The sequence below is a fragment of the Furipterus horrens genome, unplaced genomic scaffold (assembly GCF_987537825.1).
Source record: "Furipterus horrens unplaced genomic scaffold, mFurHor1.1.pri manual_scaffold_3, whole genome shotgun sequence".
Classification (NCBI taxonomy): Eukaryota; Metazoa; Chordata; class Mammalia; order Chiroptera; family Furipteridae; genus Furipterus; species Furipterus horrens.
In genome coordinates, this window is record NW_028327173.1 from 104,223,901 (window position 1) to 104,243,339 (window position 19,439).

The window sequence follows — 19,439 nt, forward strand, 5'->3', positions numbered from 1 at the left end:
TTTGCAGCCGCTTGCCTGGGACCCATCAAAAAGGGGCAGAGTGGAACTAGAGATGCTTAAAAAGAGTTTGGGGATGGTGGCTTTGTGGGGGGAACTAAGAGAGCAGCTGAGTCCCTGTGCTGAGCCATACCCATACTGCAGCAGCCATCATGCACAGACAACTCCCCTCCAAGTGGCATCAGCCTGAAGGGAAGCAATAGCCCCACACACAAGAATTACTCTGCCCCACCTGGTGGTGCTTAAGCCTTGTGGGGGACCGCTCCTTGTGGTTTTGAGAACTGTAGCCCAAACCATGAGCCAGGCACCCCCAGGGGAGGCCTTTAAGTCTTACCTGAAAACTGAAAGGCTGAGGCAGACTGCACCAAAGGCCACTCAGGGAGTTCCCATGGGAATGGGATTTAAAGAATGCATATTATGCTTTACAGCTTGCTCTGCATTTCTTATCTCTTAGTTAACTATAAATAATCTGTAGCAAAATATGTAGGAAGCCTTGCACCTGATGTCAGCAGGCATCGGGATGTTTAGAAGACCCTGACACACACTGGTCACTGAGTTCTCTATATTGATATCTGTAATCAGTAACTGTCAACTGTAACCCAAGTGTCTGAAAGCTTATTGATGATTCATAAATCTTGACCTTGTATCTCCCGAATTCCCTCCTCAATAAAAGGCACAGGAATGGGAATCTTGTGCTTTCTCCACTAGAGGGAATAGCCACCTCCCTTCCCACCCAGAAAAGAAATACAGTGTCCTGGATAAGATTGTTCCGCCATTGTCCTAAAACCCCTGCTGGGACAGGTAAGTTTCCAACTGAGCTAGGGCATGGGAGGCAGCTCAGCCTCAAAGCCTGACTGCTCATTACAGATTAACTAGATTAACAACTGAAGGAGACAGCCAAAGACTGTGGGTCTCTGCTGGTCTCAAGCAGGCTGTCTAAGCCCGTGCTGCAACGTGATCTGACATCACCAGGGGCATATCCAGAAAGAAAAGAAAGTGGTAAAAACTAGGTATTACTGAGACAAATTCTACTGTGGTCCTCTTCATGATTTGCATTATTTTCTCTCCTGCATTGCTTTTTAACATTCAGGTCTTATCCTTCAAGTTTGTGCACATTAAGTCACTACTTTTTATATTATCATTTATTTCATATCTCATATTTTGCTTGTCCCTTCCCTTACTTTATCTTATCATCTTACTTCCTTTTTTGTTTTAAGTTCTATTTTCTCTCTTCTTACGACTTGTTTCCATTTTGCACTACTTCTCCCCTCACCAGCTTATCAAAACCATTTTTCTTGTCATTAATCATCTCACATTCCTTTTCCCATTCTTAAAATACCCTTGTTCTCTCTCCACCTTAATCAACCTTAGCTCATTGGTTGTGGATATGGTGGTGGTTGTTGCATTTCCTCAATATATTTCTAGATCATCACTATTCTGGTATTTCAAATCTCCAATTTTATTATTCCCCTCTCCTATTCCAGTTTTCCCTTCTCTAACCCTTTTTTTTTTCTTTTATTTTAAATTTGAATTTTTCCTGTCTTGGTCTGGTTCTCAATCCTCACTCTTAGTAGTCCTTCTCCCTCTATCACCTCAATATCACCTCTTTTTCCTCTAGACATCTCTTAAGCTTTTCTTTCTTTTTTCCTTCTTAATCCTATCACACCTATATTAATCTCTACTCATTGGTTGTCAATACTGATGTGGTGAAACTTTTCCTCCAATTTGGTTGGAGAAAAATATATGTTCTCCCCTGCATTGCTTTTTAACATTCACATCTTGTCCTTCAGGTTTGTGCATATTGTCTATATATATATATATATACATATATATATATATATATACACACACACACACATATATATACACACACATACACACACACATATATGTATGTGTGTATATAAAATTTGTTTAAACCTAATACTATATGCCTATATGCTTCCTTTTCTTCATTCTGCCTCCTTCTTTCCCTTTTTTATGATATGAATTTTACTTTCACTCATTGCCTTGTCCTTATTTGCTACCCTTACTCCTCCTTCAATCCTGTTAAAAATCATTTTTCTTTCAGGTAGTGACTTCATATTTGTTTTTGCTTTCTTATAATAGTTTCAATATCTTTATACCTTTATTAATTCTAGCGCATTTACTGTTCATAGTGTGATTGCGGGTCAGGGTGATGTTTGAGGGGTGTGGGTTTCTTTCCTGGGCTGTTGGTTTTGTTTTGGCAGCACCTGTACAACAGCACACAAAAAGTGGTGGGTGGAGTGACTCAGTCAGCTATACAGAGGGAAGACCAATGGAAGAGCAACCCAACAACAACCAAACCCAATTACAACCTGAGAGCCCACAAAAACGACATAAAGGGGATCCCAAGAGGATAAAGTTCAAGAGATCAAGGCGACCACACCACTAAATCCCACAGAAGATCAGACCATGAATACAGGGACTCAAATCAGATCAATCTAAGAAGCAGAAACAAACAATAAGAGTCACCTAACACTTAAAAAAAAAAAAAGGCCACCTAAAACTGGGAGACAAAGAAACAACCCCCAATAGAAAGTAAAGGAGGAATCCCCAGGAAGTGTGCTAAATGAAATTGAGGCAAGCAAAGTATCTGACATTGACTTCAAATAATGGTTATAAGGAAGCTAAACCAGCTAAGTGAGAACAACAAAGAACTCCAGGGAAGCTACAAGAAACTTACTGTGAACAACAGCAGCGAAGAAAAAGAACATAGAAACTATCAATAAGAGCCAGGAGGAAATGAAGAATACAATTTCTGAAGTGAAAAACACATTAGAAGGAATTAAAAGCAGGCTAGATGAAGCAGAAGATCAAAGCAGCAAGCTGGAGGACAAGGTAGAAAAATATTCCCAGACAGAGCAGCAAAACAAAAAAATGAATGAAAAAGAACAAAGAGGGTTTAAGGGAGCTGCAGGACAACATAAAACGTAAAAATATCAGTATCACAGGATTAGCAGAAGAAGAGAAGCAAGGGATAGAAAATCTGTTTGAAAAAGTAATGACAGAACACTTCCCTAACTTGCTGAGAGAAAAAGTCAAGCAAGTCCAGGAAGCACAGAGGGTCCCAATGAAGATGAACCCAAACAGGCCCATTCCAACACACATCATAATTAAAATGGCAAATTTCAAAGACAAAGAGAGAATCTTAAAGGCAGCTAGGGAGAAACAGCAAGTAAAATTAAAGAAAGTTATGATAAGGATGTCAGCTAATTAATAAACAGGAACACTACAAGCCAGAAGGGAATGGCAAGAAATATTCCAAGAAATGAAAAGCAAAACCTGCAACCAAGACTACTCTACCCAGCAATGCACTCATTTCAAATGGAAAGAGAAATAAAAAATTTTCTAAAAAAAAAAGGCTAAAAGAATACATATCCACTGAACCAGCATTGCAAGGCATGCTAAGGGATTGCTATTAAGAAGATAAAAGAAAAACATGGGAAGAGAGAGGAACACAGGTAGAAAAGGGAAAAAATGGAAGTGAATAAGTAAGTACCTATCAATTATAACCTTAAATGTAAATAGATTAAATGATCCAAGCAAAAGAAATAGGGTGCCTCATGGATAAGAAAACATGACCTGCAGATATGCCGTCTACAATAGACCCACCTCAGGACAAAAGATCTACACAGACTGAAAGTGAAGGGATGGAAAAAACATATTTCAAGCACACGGACATGACGAAAAAGCTGGGATACCAATACTTATATCAGACAATATAAATTCCAAAACAAAGGACATAAAAAGAGAAAAGGACGTTTCATAATACCTAAGGGAACAATCCATCTAGAAGATATAACTCTTGTAAACATATAGGCAGCCAGCCTAGGAGCACCCAAATATATAAGGAAAATCTTGAAGGACTCCAAGAAAGATATCAACATCAACACACTCACAGCAGAGGGTTTTAACAACTCACCATCAACAATGGATAGATCTTCCAAGAAAAGAAACACCAAGGATATTGTGGCATTGAACAACACTCTAGCTCAAATGGACCTGATATATACAGAACTGTTTACCCCAAAGAAACAAAATATACATTCTTTTCAAATGCACATGGAACATTTTCAGATAGACCACATGGTAGGATATAAAACAAGCATCAATAAATTTTTTTTTAAAAAATTGAAATCGTATCAGGTATTTTCTCAGGTATCAACAGCTTGAAACTTGAAATCAACCTCAAGGAAAAAACTCAAAAGCATTCAAATACATGCAGACTGAATAACATGTTATTAAATAATGACTAGGTTAACAATGATATCAAGGAAGAAATCAAAAAGTTTCTGGAAACAAATGAAAATGAACACACAATAGCCCAAAATGTGTGGGACAAAGTGAAGGCAGTCCTGAGAGGTAAGTTCATAGCAATACAGGCCTACCTAAAAAGGACAGAAGAATCTCACATAAACAGCCTAACCTTACATTTACCAGAACTAGAGGAACAACAACAAACAAAGGCCAGAGTGAGTAGAAGAAAGGAAATAATGAAGATCTGAGCAGAAGTAAATGACCTAGAGACTAAAAGAACAATTCAAAGGATCAATAAATCCAGGAGCTAGTTCTTTGAAAAGATAAAACATAATCTATAAGCCTTTAACCAGACTCATCAAGAAAAAAAAGAGAAGACCCAAATAAATAAAATCAGAAATGAAAGAGGAGAAATCACAACCGATACTGCAGAAATACAAAGGATTGTAAGAAATTACTACAAACAACTATATGCCAAGAAATTTGACAGCCTACAGGAAATGGACAAATTTCTGGACACATATAATCTTCCAAAACTGATCAAGAAGCAACAGAAAGCCTAAATAGACTGATAACACCTCGTGAAATGGAAAGAGTAATCAAAAAACTCCCGGCACGCTAAAGCCCAGGCTCGGACAGCTTCACAGGCAAATTTTACCAAACATGTAGGGAAAAGCTAACTCCTGTCTTTCTGAAACTATTCCAAAATAAAAAATAAAAAAAAAATTCAAGAAGCAAGACTCCCAGATTCTTCATATGAGTCCAGTGTTATGCTAATTTCAAAACCTGGTAAAGACACAACAAATAATGAAAACTACAGGCCAATATCGCTGATGAACACATATGTAAAAATCCTCAACAAAATATTGGCAAACCAGATCCAGCAATACATTAAAAAGATCATACACCATGATCAAGTGGGAATCATCCCAGGGATGCAAGGATGATTTAATATTCTCAAATCAATTAACGTAATACACCACATAAACAAAATGAAAGACAAAAAAATCACATGATAATATCAATAGATGCTGAAAAAGCATTTGATAAAATACAGCACCTGTTTATGATAAAAACACCCAGCAAAGTGAAAATGGAGGGAGCACACCGCAACATAAAAAAGGCCATATACGCGAAACCTACAGCCAACACCAAACTCAACGGGCAAAAACCAAAAGCTTTCCCCCTAAGATCAGGACAAGACAAGGGTGTCCACTCTCCCCACTTCTATTCAACATATTTTTGTAAGTTCTAGCCACAGGAATCAGACAAGAAAAAGCAATAAAAGGCATGCAAATTGGAAGGGAGAATGTAAAACTGTCATTATTTGCAGGTGAAATGATTGTGTACAGAGAAAATCTTATAGGCTTCACCAAAAAAACTACTTGACCTAATAAGTGAATTTGGCAAAACAGTGGAATACAAAGTCAATATTCAGGAAGCAAAGGCATTTTGTATACCAACAATGAAATATCAGAAACAGAAACTAAAAAAAAATGATCCTATTTACTACAGCAACAAGAAAAATATAACACATAGGAATAAACTTAACCAAGGAGGTAAACTATATCTGTACTTGGAAAACTACAGAACAAAAGAAAGGAATTAAGGAAGACAAGAATAAATGGAAGCATATACATTGTTCATGGATTGGAAGAATTAACATCGTTAACATGTCTATGCTACCCAAAGCAATCAATAGATTCAACACAATCCCTATTAAAATATCAATCACACACTTTATAGATCTAGAACAAATATTACAAAAATTTATATGGAACCAAAAACAAACCCAAATACTTCAGCAATCTTGACAAAGAAGAACAAAATAGGAGGAATAACAATAGCTGGTATCGAACTATTTTACAAGGCCACTGTAATCAAAACAGTCTGGTACTGGCATTAGAACAGACACATAGATCAATAGAACTAAATATGGAGCCCAGAAATAAACCCAGGTCTCTATGGTCAATTAATATTTTACAAAGGGGGCAGGAGCATAAAATGGAGTGAAAATAGCCTCTTCAACAAATGGTGTTGGGTGATCTGGATAGGTATACGAAAATACATGAAACTAGACCACCAACTTACACTATACACAAGAATAAACTCAAGATGGATAAGAGACTTAAATGTAAGCTGTGACACCATAAGAGTCCTAGAAGAATATATAGGCAGTAAAATTTCAGATATCCCGAGCAGCAATATTTTCACTGATCTATCTCCTAGTGCAAGGAATATAAAGGAAAGAATAAACAAATGGGACTACATCAAATTAAAAAGCTTATGCACAGCTAAAGAAGATATCAGCAAAATGAAAAGTGAACCAACCGTATAGGAAAACGTTTTTGCCAATGATGACTCAGATAAGGGTTTGAGTTCCAAAATATATAAAGAACTTATATGACTCCTAAGTTCACAACAGCACTATTTACAATAGCCAAGTCCTGGAATCAGCCTATGTGCCCTTCAGTAGATTAGTGGATCAAAAAACAGGTACATTTACACAAAGAAAAACTATGCAGCAGAAAGAAAGAACTCCTACTTTGAGGCAGAGCTGCCTCCAATGCCCCGGCTTGGTTGGAAACTACTCTGTCCAGCAGAGGTTTTATGACCACGGCAGAACAAATCTATCCAGGACACTGTATTTTGTCTGGGGGGTAGGGAGGCAGCTGTTCCCTCTAGAGGAGAAAGCGCAAGACCTCTGTTCCTCATGCTTTTTATAGAGAAGGATATGCATGGGAGATACAAGGTCAAAATTCATCAATCATCAATAGCTTTTAGGTGCTTGGATATCAGCTGACAGGCATTAACAGATACAAGTACTAGTACAGAGGGCACAATGACCAGTCTGTGTCAGGGTCTATTAAAAATCTTGATAGCACACTGGCATTAGGTGCAAAGTTTAATACATTCCTTGCTAGAGATTGTTTACACTGAACTAAGAGATAAGAAAAGAAAAGCAAGTTCTAAAGCATAATAAGCATTCTTTATGTCCAATTCCCATGGAAACCCTCTGAGTGGCTTTTGGTTATGTCTCCTACGCAGCCTTACGTTGAGACTTAAAGACAAGCCAGGGGGCGGCAAGTCAGGCTCATGGCCAGGGCTACAATTCCCTAAACCACGAGGAGCGGTTCCCCACACTACTTTTCACTTTATGGATGGAACTGGAGAGTATTTATCAGTGAAAGAAGCCAGGCAGTAAAAGACAAATATTATATGATCTCACATGTAAGAGGAACCTAATGAAGAAAACAAACAAGGAAGTCAAATAGAACCAAAGGCAAGGAAACAAGGGACAGACTGACAGTGACCAGAGGAAGAGGGTACGAAGAGGGGCAAGAAGAAGGGTCTAGTCAAGGAACTAGTATATATGATTCAATGGACATGGACAACGGGGAGGGGATTGACTGTGGGAGAGGTGGGATGGGCGGGGCAGGGGAGAGCAAAGGGGGAAATATTGGGACAACTGTAATAGAACAATTTAAAAAAATAAATAAATAAAAAGAAACTTCTCAGAAAGAAGTCAAGTTTTTCTGATGTAAGAAAGAAGTTTTTTCATGATGTCATTTCATCTGTTTTCACTGATAAACACTCAGTAGCTCAACTACTGAGGAGCCCCACTGGGGGCTTATTCATAAAAACATGTTGAGAAGCAATTATGGCAAGGGGACATTTACACTATAAATACTGAGAGTGTGTGAAACTGATCTAGAGTTTCAGTCTTGGCAGTGGGACTCTTTGCTGAAGTAAAATAGATCTCTAAGATCTTTGGTGCATTAGCTCCTGCTACAGAAAAGGCAACACTTTTATAGGCAGTGGCAAAAGCTGTCAGCGGCACCCAGCGGTGATCAGAAAGAGATCATCTTGCCCTTGAACACCAGGCACCATCATCCTCAAGCCACAAGGGATTTTCATTTCTGTGCCGGCAGCTCGAAGTCAGCATACTGTTAGTTAAACCTTATGTCCCAAGTACCACGTCATAAAAATTTCACCTCAAACTAAATTTGGACTTTATTCCTTTCATTTCCCCTTGCCTGGAACTTAGTGTAATTAACTTATCATTGCATTGGAGTATATTATTTCTTTACTGGCTTAGTAAAAGACATGATCCTCCATGCTACTGGCTTGCGAAATTCCCGCAGTGAACCTGTGTCAAATAAATTGCTGGTAAAGACAAACTCAGTCTCTGAGCAAAATTTGCCTCCACAACAAAACAGATCTGAGAAGAAATTATTTGGGTGGGCCCAACGTAATAACAAGGATCCTTGAAAGTGAAGGAATGAAGTATGAGTCAGAGTCTGAACGATATGAAAGAGAAAGACTTGACCAGACATTGTTTTTGAAGATGGAAATGGACCGAAAGGCAATGAATGTAGACAGCTTCTAGAAACTGAAAAGGGCAAGCAGAAGAGCTTTAGAAGGAAGACAGTCCAGCCAAAACTCTGATTCTACCCCACAGAGAATAATTTCAGACTTCTTACCTCTAGAACTATAAGATACTAAATGTGATGTTTTAAACCACTAAGTCTTTTGTAATTTCTTACAGCAGCAACAGGAAACTGTAAGAACAGAGTCGCTCAGAGAACCATTAAGAGGCAGCAAGCAGTCAAAAAGAGGTTTACTGAGGGAATTAGCAAGCGGGGAAGGAAGGCGTGCTGCTCCTGGGGAAGGAGGGGGCTGTTTTATAGGGGGAAGAAAAATGAAACTATTTAATTCAGTCATTTATCATGCAGCTGTGAGTGAGTCTGGGGGCTGATCAAGGCCAAACAGAGCTCGACTTGACACTCCCCGCTATCTTGGGAAACTCCCAGACAGCTGCAGGAGGGTGGGGGCAGGGGGTGGGCATGGGAACTGAGGCTGTTAGAAACTAATATACTAGGGTCAATCTCAGCTCTGACATTTACCCTAGCTATGTTTCTCAATTTTAGTTTCCTTGTCTGTAAAATGGGGTTTACCAATAGCAGCTCCTGCTTATTAAAGATATCAAATAGCGTAAGTGCCGAGTGATACTGAGTTAAGTGATAACAAATCTAGCTTTGTTTACTAATTCTTACTCTACACTAAGGCATCATAATGCAACTCAGAGTTTCTATAAATAAAAGAAATGTGAATTAATGCATCTACCACTAGTTATTGGTAATATGTCAATATAGATGTCAATGGTTTGTTCTCATAGACTGTGAGATTGAAGTTCTTTTAGATTCCAAAGTTCCCAAAGGGAAGAAGCAATTTGTCTAAAACCTATGTTATACAATTTGTATAAAGTTAAGACCCTGCATTGTTTATCCTTAGGTTTTTTTCTTTGCTCTTCAGGGAAAGACTCCTTTTATACCAGAAAACTTTTGATGACCAAACACAATAAAATGTAAGGTAGGAAGACAGATCATTACAGTCCCACCTATTTATTTATTACTTATTTATTTTTAAGCCTCACCTGAAAATATGTTTTAATTGATTTTAGAGAAAGGAATGGAAAGGGGGGGAGGAGGAGACGTGAGAAAGATACATTGATTAGATGCCTCCCACATGTGCACTTGAACCAGTAAACTTTTTTTTTAAGATTTTATTTTTATTTGTTTTTAGAGAGAGGGAATGAGAGGGATAAAGAGAGGGAGATAAACATCAATGTATGAGAGAAACACTGATTGGTTGCCTCTCACTTGCCCCCAAACTGGAACCTTTGAGTTTGGAGGCCGGTGCTCAATCCACTGAGCCACACCAGCCAGGGCTGAACCAGCAAACTGTTGGTGTATAGGACAATGCTGCAGCCAGCTGAACCAGGGCCCAACTCTTTTATTTTACAAATAAAGAGAAAAAAAATTACAATAAATAATTTTTTTTGTTACCATACTCTGTTAATGTCAGAGGTGGATTACCTCCTGGGTTTTCTACCTTTTGTTACAACAGGAATTAGCAAACTATGCCCTGTGGGTCAAATCTGGTCTGCCCTCTGCTTTTTGAAAATAAAGGTTTATTGAAACACAGGCCCTCGGCCATTTACATATAGTCACAGCTGCTTTACTGCTACAAAGGCAAAGCTAAATAGATGCAACAGAGACAGACCTATGGAGTCTAACATACTTATGATCTGACCCTTATGCAGGAAGTTCACTGATTCCCATGCTAGTGTATTGCTTCTCAAGGCATGGAAGCTTAACTTATATTATAAAATATTTCAAAACAATAATTTTAAAAACGACCTTTCAGCAAAGTTTTAAGAATGTTACACACATAAGGGAATAGTATGGCTTAATGTACCATACAAAACTAATTTGGATAAAATTCTGTTCAGTGCCCGTTCTATATCTCCACTGAGACACCATGGTGGTGAGTTCACTTTTGACTAAATGATGTTGATTTAATAACAGCAAAACAACTAATCTCAGCTTTAAGTGGAACTGCTAGGTAGAATGGTGAATGTATGTTTAACTTTATATGTTTTAGCCATACTGCTTTTCAAAGTTGACATGGCAATCTACATTCTCACTAGCAATGTCTCAGGATTCCAGTTGATCCACAACTTTAGCAACACTTGTCATTGTTGGTCTTTTTCTAACTTATATTTTTCTGATAATAAGTGATCCTGAGCATCTTTCCATGTGCTTATTAACCATTCATGTATCATGAAGTGTCTGTTGAAATCATAAGTCCACTTTAAAACTGAGTTGTTTCTCTTTTTGAGTTGTAAAAACTCTTCATGTATTCTGGACACAAGCCTTATATCATAAGTGTTTTGTAAAAATTTTGTCCCAGTATGTAACTTGTTTTGTGTTCCTAAGTGCCTTACAAAAAAACAATTCTAATTCTGATAAGTACATTCTACCAATATTTGCTTTTATGTTCTTTTAATAAAATCTCTGCCTAACATATGTTACAATGATTTTCTGCTATGGTTTCCTCTAGAAATTTAATACCTTTAAATTTTACATCTAGGTTTTTTTTATTTTTTAAGGCAAATTTTCAGGTAAAGGTTAAGGTTTATTTTAGCCCATACAGATGTCCACTTGTTTTGATACTATTTGCTGAAGAGATTATTTCCTCTCCATTGAATTAAATTGGCACTTTTGTTAAAAAATAATTAATTTTTCATATATATGTGCCTCTATTTATGCATTCTCTATGTGTTTATTTCTTTGCCAGTATCAGACTGTCTTTTCCATTGATCTGTTTCTCTATATACTATACCACACTGTTTTGATTACTGCAGCCTATAAGAAGTGTTGAAATAGAATAGTGCAAGTCTTCTTTCTTTGCAACATTTTTTTTGGCTCTTCAAGTCTCACTGAATTTCAATAAAATTTTAGAATATGCTTATCAATTAGAACATCTATTTGAGACCTTTCTTTTTGTGTAATAAGAGGCATTTCCCTCTAGGTACCACATTGGCTACATCCCACAAATTTCAGTATGTGGTATTTTCATTATCAGTCTAAAGTATTTTCAAGTTGTAATTTCTTCACTGACCTAATGCACATTTAGAAGTGTTTTTCTAATAACCCTATAATTATTGCTTTCTAATTCAATTTCATTGTGGTCACGTAATAGCTCTGTGCGGCGGCAGCCATCCGTCTCGAGAGACGATGGTGTAGCTTCTTAAGAGTCTATCTGCACAGCCGAGAATGGCTGTGCAGTCCGACTCGGGAGTGACATCGTATCTGTCTCCTCCCGTGTTGAATCGACATCTTGCGATGACGCTCTGTATGCTTCCAATTTTTCTACATATTAGACTTGGTTTTTTGGGTAGTTTATTTTGGTAAACATACCATGTGCACTTGAAAAGAATATCTATTCTACTACCGTTTGGTATAATGTTCTCTGAATATCAATTAAGGCTAGGTGGTTGATAATCTTTGTGTTCAAAGGATTTTATTTTTTTTTCTGTCGGAGTCCATAATTTGAAGAAAGGATGGTGTTAAAATCAACCATGACTGTGGAATTGCCTAGTTTGACCTATATTCTGTCAATTTTTGCTTCAGGTATTTTGAAGCACTCTTATTACTATGTTTTTCTTCCCTTTGAATTCCAATTTAATTATCCTGTTGAATTTTCAGCTATTATATCTTGCATTTTTAATAACAGTTGTCCCTAGGGATTACATTATATATCTTTAAATTTCCACAGTTCAGTTATAGTGAATAACAGATCACAAGAAATATAAAATGTTCGCAATCTTAAAAGCCTATATGTCCCCAAACATACATCATAAACCCCACAAGACAATGTTGTAACTTTAATTTTCAATAGTTACAGTCTATAAAGAAATTAAGAGCAAAAAGGCAAAAGAAAGAGGAGTCTTTTACATTTGCCCAGATATTTAGAATACAAGAGGAAATCCCCCCAAAATGGAATTTATTTATTTAAAATTCTGTATTTATTTTTACATGTTTAACTTCAGTCACCTTAAAAATACTCTCCATTTGATGCACTATACCTAGTGAGACATTTTTTCTACTGCTCAAAACAGTTTTTGAATTAGTCAATTATGATGCTTTTTAGTGTTTCTGTTATTTTTATGCCACCTCTTCTTCCACATCTGCAAAATGTTTCCTTTGAGGACTTTTTTCATCTGGGGAAACAAAAAAAAAAGTCGCTCAGGGCTAGATCAGGTGAATAGGGAGAATTGTGCAGAAGGGTCATGCTGTGTTTGGGTCAAAAACTGCTGAACTCAGTGCAGTGTGTGTAGGTATGCTCACAAATCACCCATCGTGAAATGGGGAAACCTGTTGAGTCTTCAAAAAAATTCAATGAAACTGAACACAGCCTCTCACATCAGCTGGTATAATGGTACACATGGGTCTCTAGAACACTAACCTAGCAGGGGAAGCCTGTACTACAAGGGACCTATTCTTCAGAAGATAATTCTGGGGTTTTGGTTCTCCCTCCACATCTTTACTTAACATTCAAGTTACCATCTAGAATTATCTATCCTCTGTTTGAAAAACGTCCTTCAGCGTTTCTTATAATGCAGATCCCTTGGCAGAAAATTTCCTTTGTTTTCTTTTATCTAAATATGTATTTTTGCCTTCATTCCTCTTTAATTGTGGTATAATAAACATAACATTATATTAGTTTCATATATACAATGTAATGATTTGATATTCATATGAACTGTAAAATAATTAGCATAATAAGTATAGCTTTCATTCTTGAACAATATTTTTGGTGGATATAGAATTCTAGGTTGACAATTTATTTTCTTTTGGGACTTTAAAAATGATATTCTACTCTCTTTTGTCTATGCTTAGCTGCTGATTAGTGCGTGGGGTATTTTACACACCACTAAGGAAAGTATTAAAAATACAAGTTCCTCAAGGGTGTTAAGGCATACATAAAACATTCCCAAAACATACAAAGAAACAAACATAAAAACAAAACATAATAAAAACTCACATGCTTTTGTTATTAAAGGAAGGCAATGCTACGCTCAATGATTAATCTATAGGCACAAATAAAGTTTTCCAGAGGATGTACAGTACAGTGTTATTTATGAGAGGAAAATGAGAGACAACCTAAATGTCCTGTATAGGGGGGACTGGTAAATTAAGAGCGTATAGCACTATGACAGAATATTATGCTGTTATTAAAATGGAGAGGGTTACTTAATGACATTGAAAGATGTTCACAAAACATACCTAGGTTTAGAAAGAATAAAACCTAGATATAGAATAATCCCAATTTTGCTCAATACAACACACATAAAACCAATAAAAAGATTGAAAGACTAATAAAAAATGTTAAATGAAAATGTATATATTACAAATCTTTTACATTATTAGTTTTGCATTCAGAAAAAATTACACTAGTTACTAAAAAACAGTCACATAAGCCCTTTACTCACATGCAATGCATTCTAGATATTCTAGTCCTGATGGTTACACATAAACCTTCTTCTCTGTCACTGCAGTTCTGAATGAGTCTGGCGAAGATAATTCTGAATATCACATGGTCAGTCACCTGAGAGGGATTACACCAAATTGTTATGAGTGTGGACATCCAAATGACAGCCCTCTATAACAAACCAATGCTAACGCATGAGTATGTGTATCCTAGACAAGATTTGTTCTCTTGAAGTGAAAGGCTAGTGCATTAAAGAGGTTTTATATTAAATGTCTTCATTTGTGAACAGCCAGGTGGTTGGTAATATGTGTAATACTGAAACATCAGCAGGCTGATTTCAATTAACTTTGAAGTAAAATAAATGACAGTGCGGATCTATAATGATATGACCAGGGGTACTGAGAAAATATTTTCTTACATATGAATAATCTACCCCATTAGCTAAAGTTCCCAATTATATACTATAGCTAATAGGTTATCCTGAAATGCATGTGTTATTGGAAAGAAACTCTGTTATGAAGCACCTAATTGGGCAAATATTTTATGTCCAAGCTAAGAAAATCAGCTAACATAAGTGAGAAAAAGGAATTTTTAAAAATTCAATATAGACTATATGCTTATGTTTCAGAATGATTAAGTTTTGTGAGAAACTTTGGAAGCAAATAAAAGTAATTCTATACTAAGCTATAGTAGTGCTGGGCCAAATCAAAAGCTGTGCCTGATATTAATAACTGAACAAGTGTTGGGCTTTTCCAGGCTTAGCAGACAATGCCAATTTTATGTCATGCTCCTCAAGGTGCAAGCTGTGTTGTTCATAATGATCCTCTCCTCTGTACTACACTAAGAAGAAGGACCCAAAAGAGTCCTTAAGAGTGGCACTCTTTGGGCAAAACTTGACCTCAAAAATTCAGGTAAAGTTAGGATATAATAAAATTACTTTCCTTATTCAAAATAAAGTTGAGAATCTAATATTTGACCATTTTTCTGAATCATAGGGGTTCTAATGGTCATTCAAGAAAGTGACTTGACTCTTAACTATCCCCCCAAAAATCAAAATTTTCTTTCATTTTTTAATTTATATATATTTAAAATAAATTTATTGGGGTGACATTGGTTCACAAAACCATACAGGTTTCAGTGTGCAACTCAATAAATACATCATTTGCACAAAGCATTGTGTGCCCATTGCCCAAAGCAAAGTTTCTTTCCATCCTCATTTATTCCCCCCTCAAATAATTTTTTTAAACATAAAGCAAAACAGAAACATAAAAACTTTAAAACAATGTTCACATTTAATTTTCTCTAATAAAAAGGAATCCACAAAATTGTTTCCCATTGTTAGCTACATGCTAATGAAATGCCTGATGTTAAGAAAATTAGTTCTTGATGTCTTTTTCGTCACATTCAGTGGCTGGGATGCTAAATATTAATTTTTAAATGCATACTATACTATAGGTATACTATACCAGGACACTCAAACGACTCCAAAAATGCAGAGTTCCAAACAAGATGAACCCAAAAAGGCCCAAAAAAGACACGTCATGATTAAAATTCCAAAAGTTAAAGACAAACAGAAATCTTAAAAGCAGCAGTAGAAAAGCAGTTAGTTACCTAACAGGGGAGTTCTCTTGACTGACAGCTGATTTCTCAACACAAACATGCAAGTCAAAAGAGACTGGCATGAAATATCAAAGTGATAAAAAAGTAAGGACCTATAATCAACATTACTCTCTTCCCAGAAAGGCTATCATCTAAAATTAAAAAAGAAATAAAGAACTTTCCAGAGAAGAAAGCTAAAGTAGTTAATCACCACCAAACCAGTATTAAGAAATATTAATGGATCTTTCTAAATAAGTAAACAAATAAGAATAATAAAAGGACAAGACTAGACTACATTCCTATCAATAATCACTTTAAATGGAAACGAATTAAATGCTCAAATCAAAAGTTATAGGGTTGCTGAATGGAGAAGAAAACCAGACCCACACATACTGTCGATAAGAGATCCACTTCAGGTCAAAAGACACAGAGTAAAAGCAAAGAGGTAGAAAAAGGTATTTCATGCAAATGAAAAAAGGCTGGGTAGTAATACAGTACTTAAATCAGACAAAAGGGATATTAAAACAAAGCTATAACATGAGACAAGAACACAATGCAAGAATAAAGGGATAACCCAACAAGATGTTTGCACCCAACATAGGAGCACCTAAATATACACAGCAAATACTGATGGGCATAAAGGGAGAGATCTACAGTAATAACAGTATTTATGAGGAACTTTCACACCCCACTGACATTAATGGATAGATCATCCAGACAGAAAATGAAAAAGGAAAGAGTGGTCTTAAGTGACACAATACACAAGATAGCTTTAATTGATATTTTCAGAGCATTTCACCCCAAAGCAGCAGTATATACAGTATTCCCTCACTTATCACGGGTATTACGTTCCAGACTGCCGCCACCCCCCCGCGAAATAGGAACCTTACATTTATTCTACACTCTTAAACCTACATAACTTTAACAACATACGTATACAAGTACCGCAAAATCCCGTGTCATAGCAAAAAATCCAAGATAAATAATTAAATATAATATTTTTTAAAATCCCACAATACACTGAGGCCACGATAAGTGAATCACGATATAGTGAGGGGCTACTGTACATACTTTTCCAAATCCATGTAACATTTTTCAAAATAGACCACATGTTAGGTTAAAAAACAAGTCTCAATAAATTTAAGATAACTGAAATTACAGAAAGCATCTTCTCCAACTGCAATGCTATGAAACTAGAAATCAATTACAAGAAAAAAACCTGAAAAACAAATGAACACATGGAGGCTAAATAACATCTTGCCAAACCATCAATGGGTTAACAATGAGATCAGAGAAGAAATAAAGACACTGTGAGAGAAATGAAAATAAAAACACAATGATCCAAAAATCTATGTAACACAGCCAAAGCAGTTCTAAAAAAAGAAACCCATAGCAACACAGGCCTACCTCAAGGAAACAAGCAAAAAAGATCTCAAATGAACAATCTAATCTTAAACCTAAAGGAACTAGAAACAGAGCAAAAGCAAAGCCCAAAGTAAGTAGAAGGAAGGAAATAATAATGATAAAGAGTGGAAATAAATAAATTAGTCTAAAAAACAATACAAAAGATTAATGAAACCAGAAGCTGGTTCTCTGAAAAGATAAACAAGATGGATAAACCTTTACACAGACTCATCAAGAAAAAGGAACAGGACTCAAATAAAATCAGAATTAAAAGAGAACTTACATCTGACATCACAGAAACACAAAGGATTACTTAAAAAATACCATTAACAATTATATGCCAACAAGTTGAACAATCTGGAAGAAATTAATAAATTCCTAGGCATACAGAAAATCTGAATAGACTGATAGCCACTAATGAAATCAGATCAGTAATCAAAAACTCCCAACAAACAAAAGTCCTGGACCAGATGGCTACAGAGGAGAATTTTACCAAAATTTAGATAAGAACTAAACATTCCAAAACACTCAAGAGAAGAGAAGACTCCTAATGTGATTTTACCAGGTCAGCATTACCCTCATTCCAAAACCAAAGAAAATTATGGGCCATTGTTCCTGATGAACATAGATGCAGAAAATCTCCACTAAATACTAGCAAACCAAATTCAGGAACACATTTTAAAAAGTATACACCATAAACAAGTAGGATTTATTCCTGGGATATAAGGTTGATTTAATATCCACAAATACATAGCATGATAAACAGCAAAGCAAAATAAAAAATAAAAATGATATAATCATCTCAGTAGATGCTTAAAAATCATTTGACAAAATCCAGCATTCATTCATGATAAAAACTCAGCAAAGTGGGAATGGAGAAAATATACCTCAACATAATAAAGGCCATATATGACAAACCCACAGCTAACAGATACTCAGTGGATAAAAGTTAAAATGTCTTCCTTAAGGCCCTGGCTGGTGTGGCTCAGTGGATTGAGCACTAGCCTGTGAATCAAAGGGTTACTGGTTCAATTCCTAGTCAGGGCACATGCTTGGGTTGCAGGCCAGGTCCTCAGTTGGGGATACACAAGAGGCAACCACACATTGATATTTCCCTCCCTCTCCCCCTCCCTTCCCCTCTCTCTAAAAATAAATAAAATCTTTTAAAAAATGTCTTCCTTAAGATTGGGAATAAGACAAATATGTCCACTTTCAAGACTTTTATTCAACATACTATTTTAAATCCTGCCACAGCAATGGAACAAGAAAAAGCAAAAAAAGGCATTCAAATTGGAAAAGAAGTAAAACTTTCATTATTTGCAGATGACATGATACTATATAGAGAGAACCTTAATGATTCCACCAAAAAGTAATTAAAACTTTTAAATGAATTCAATAAATGAGCAAGATACAAAATTAATATTCAGAAATAAGTTGTATTTTTATACACAATTATGAAGTATGAGTAACAGAAACTTAGAAAACAATCTCATTTATAATTAATTTAAAAAATAAAATACCTAGAAATAAATTTAACCAGAAAAATAAAAGATCTGTACTCATAAACTTAAGAGACATTGAAGAAACTTTAAAGATACAAATAAATGGAAGCAAATAGTGTGCTCCTGAATAGGAAAAATTAACATCTTTAAAATGTCCATATTCTCTAAAGCAATCTATAGATTTAATGCACTCTCTATCAAAATACCAATGGAATTTTTCACAGAACTAGAACAAATCATTCTAAATGTTATCTGGAACCACAAAAGATCCAGAATAGCCACAGCAATCTTGAAAAAGTAAAACAAAGTTAGAGGTATCATAACACCTGATATCAAACTATACTACGAGACTATATAGTAATCAGAACACAGCATGGTACTGGAATAAAAACAGACACATAGATCAATGGAACAGAATAAAAAGCCCAGAAATAAACCCGTGCCTACATGATCAACTAACCTCTGACAACACAGACAAGAACAGAATGTATAAAGACAATAATAAATGATATTGGGAAAATTGAACAGATACATGCAAAGTAATAAAACGAGACCACTTTCTTACATCATACACAAAAATAAACTCTAAACACTTAAGTATAAAGCCCCAAACCATAAAATTACTAGAAGAAATCATAGACAGTAAACCCTCTGACGGTGATCTTAGTAATGTTTTTTCCTGATGTTTCTTCTTAGGGAAGGGAAATAACAAAAAAATAAACAATTAGGCATATATCAAACTAAAAAGTTTTTGCAGAGCAAAAAAAACCATCAACAAAATGAAAAGATAACATATCAACTACGAGAAGATATTCC

The 19,439-nt window shown here is 35.8% G+C and overlaps 1 protein-coding gene across 6 annotated transcripts in view; it reads right to left on the reverse strand.

The window, feature by feature from the left end:
• PEAK1 (pseudopodium enriched atypical kinase 1) overlaps positions 1 to 19,439 on the reverse strand; it is a 257,702-nt gene that overhangs the window by 157,279 nt on the left and 80,984 nt on the right. The window contains exons 3-4 of one of the 6 annotated variants that reach the window (XR_016509748.1): positions 14,120 to 14,235; positions 12,456 to 12,847 (exon numbers count right to left, since the gene is read on the reverse strand). The exons of 4 other annotated variants lie outside the window; for them this stretch is intronic. The gene's annotated coding sequence lies outside the window, so the exon portion shown is untranslated. Of the gene's footprint in view, positions 1 to 12,455; positions 12,848 to 14,119; positions 14,236 to 19,439 lie in introns of those variants that run through there. One more of the 6 variants, XR_016509749.1, reaches the window with a different exon arrangement.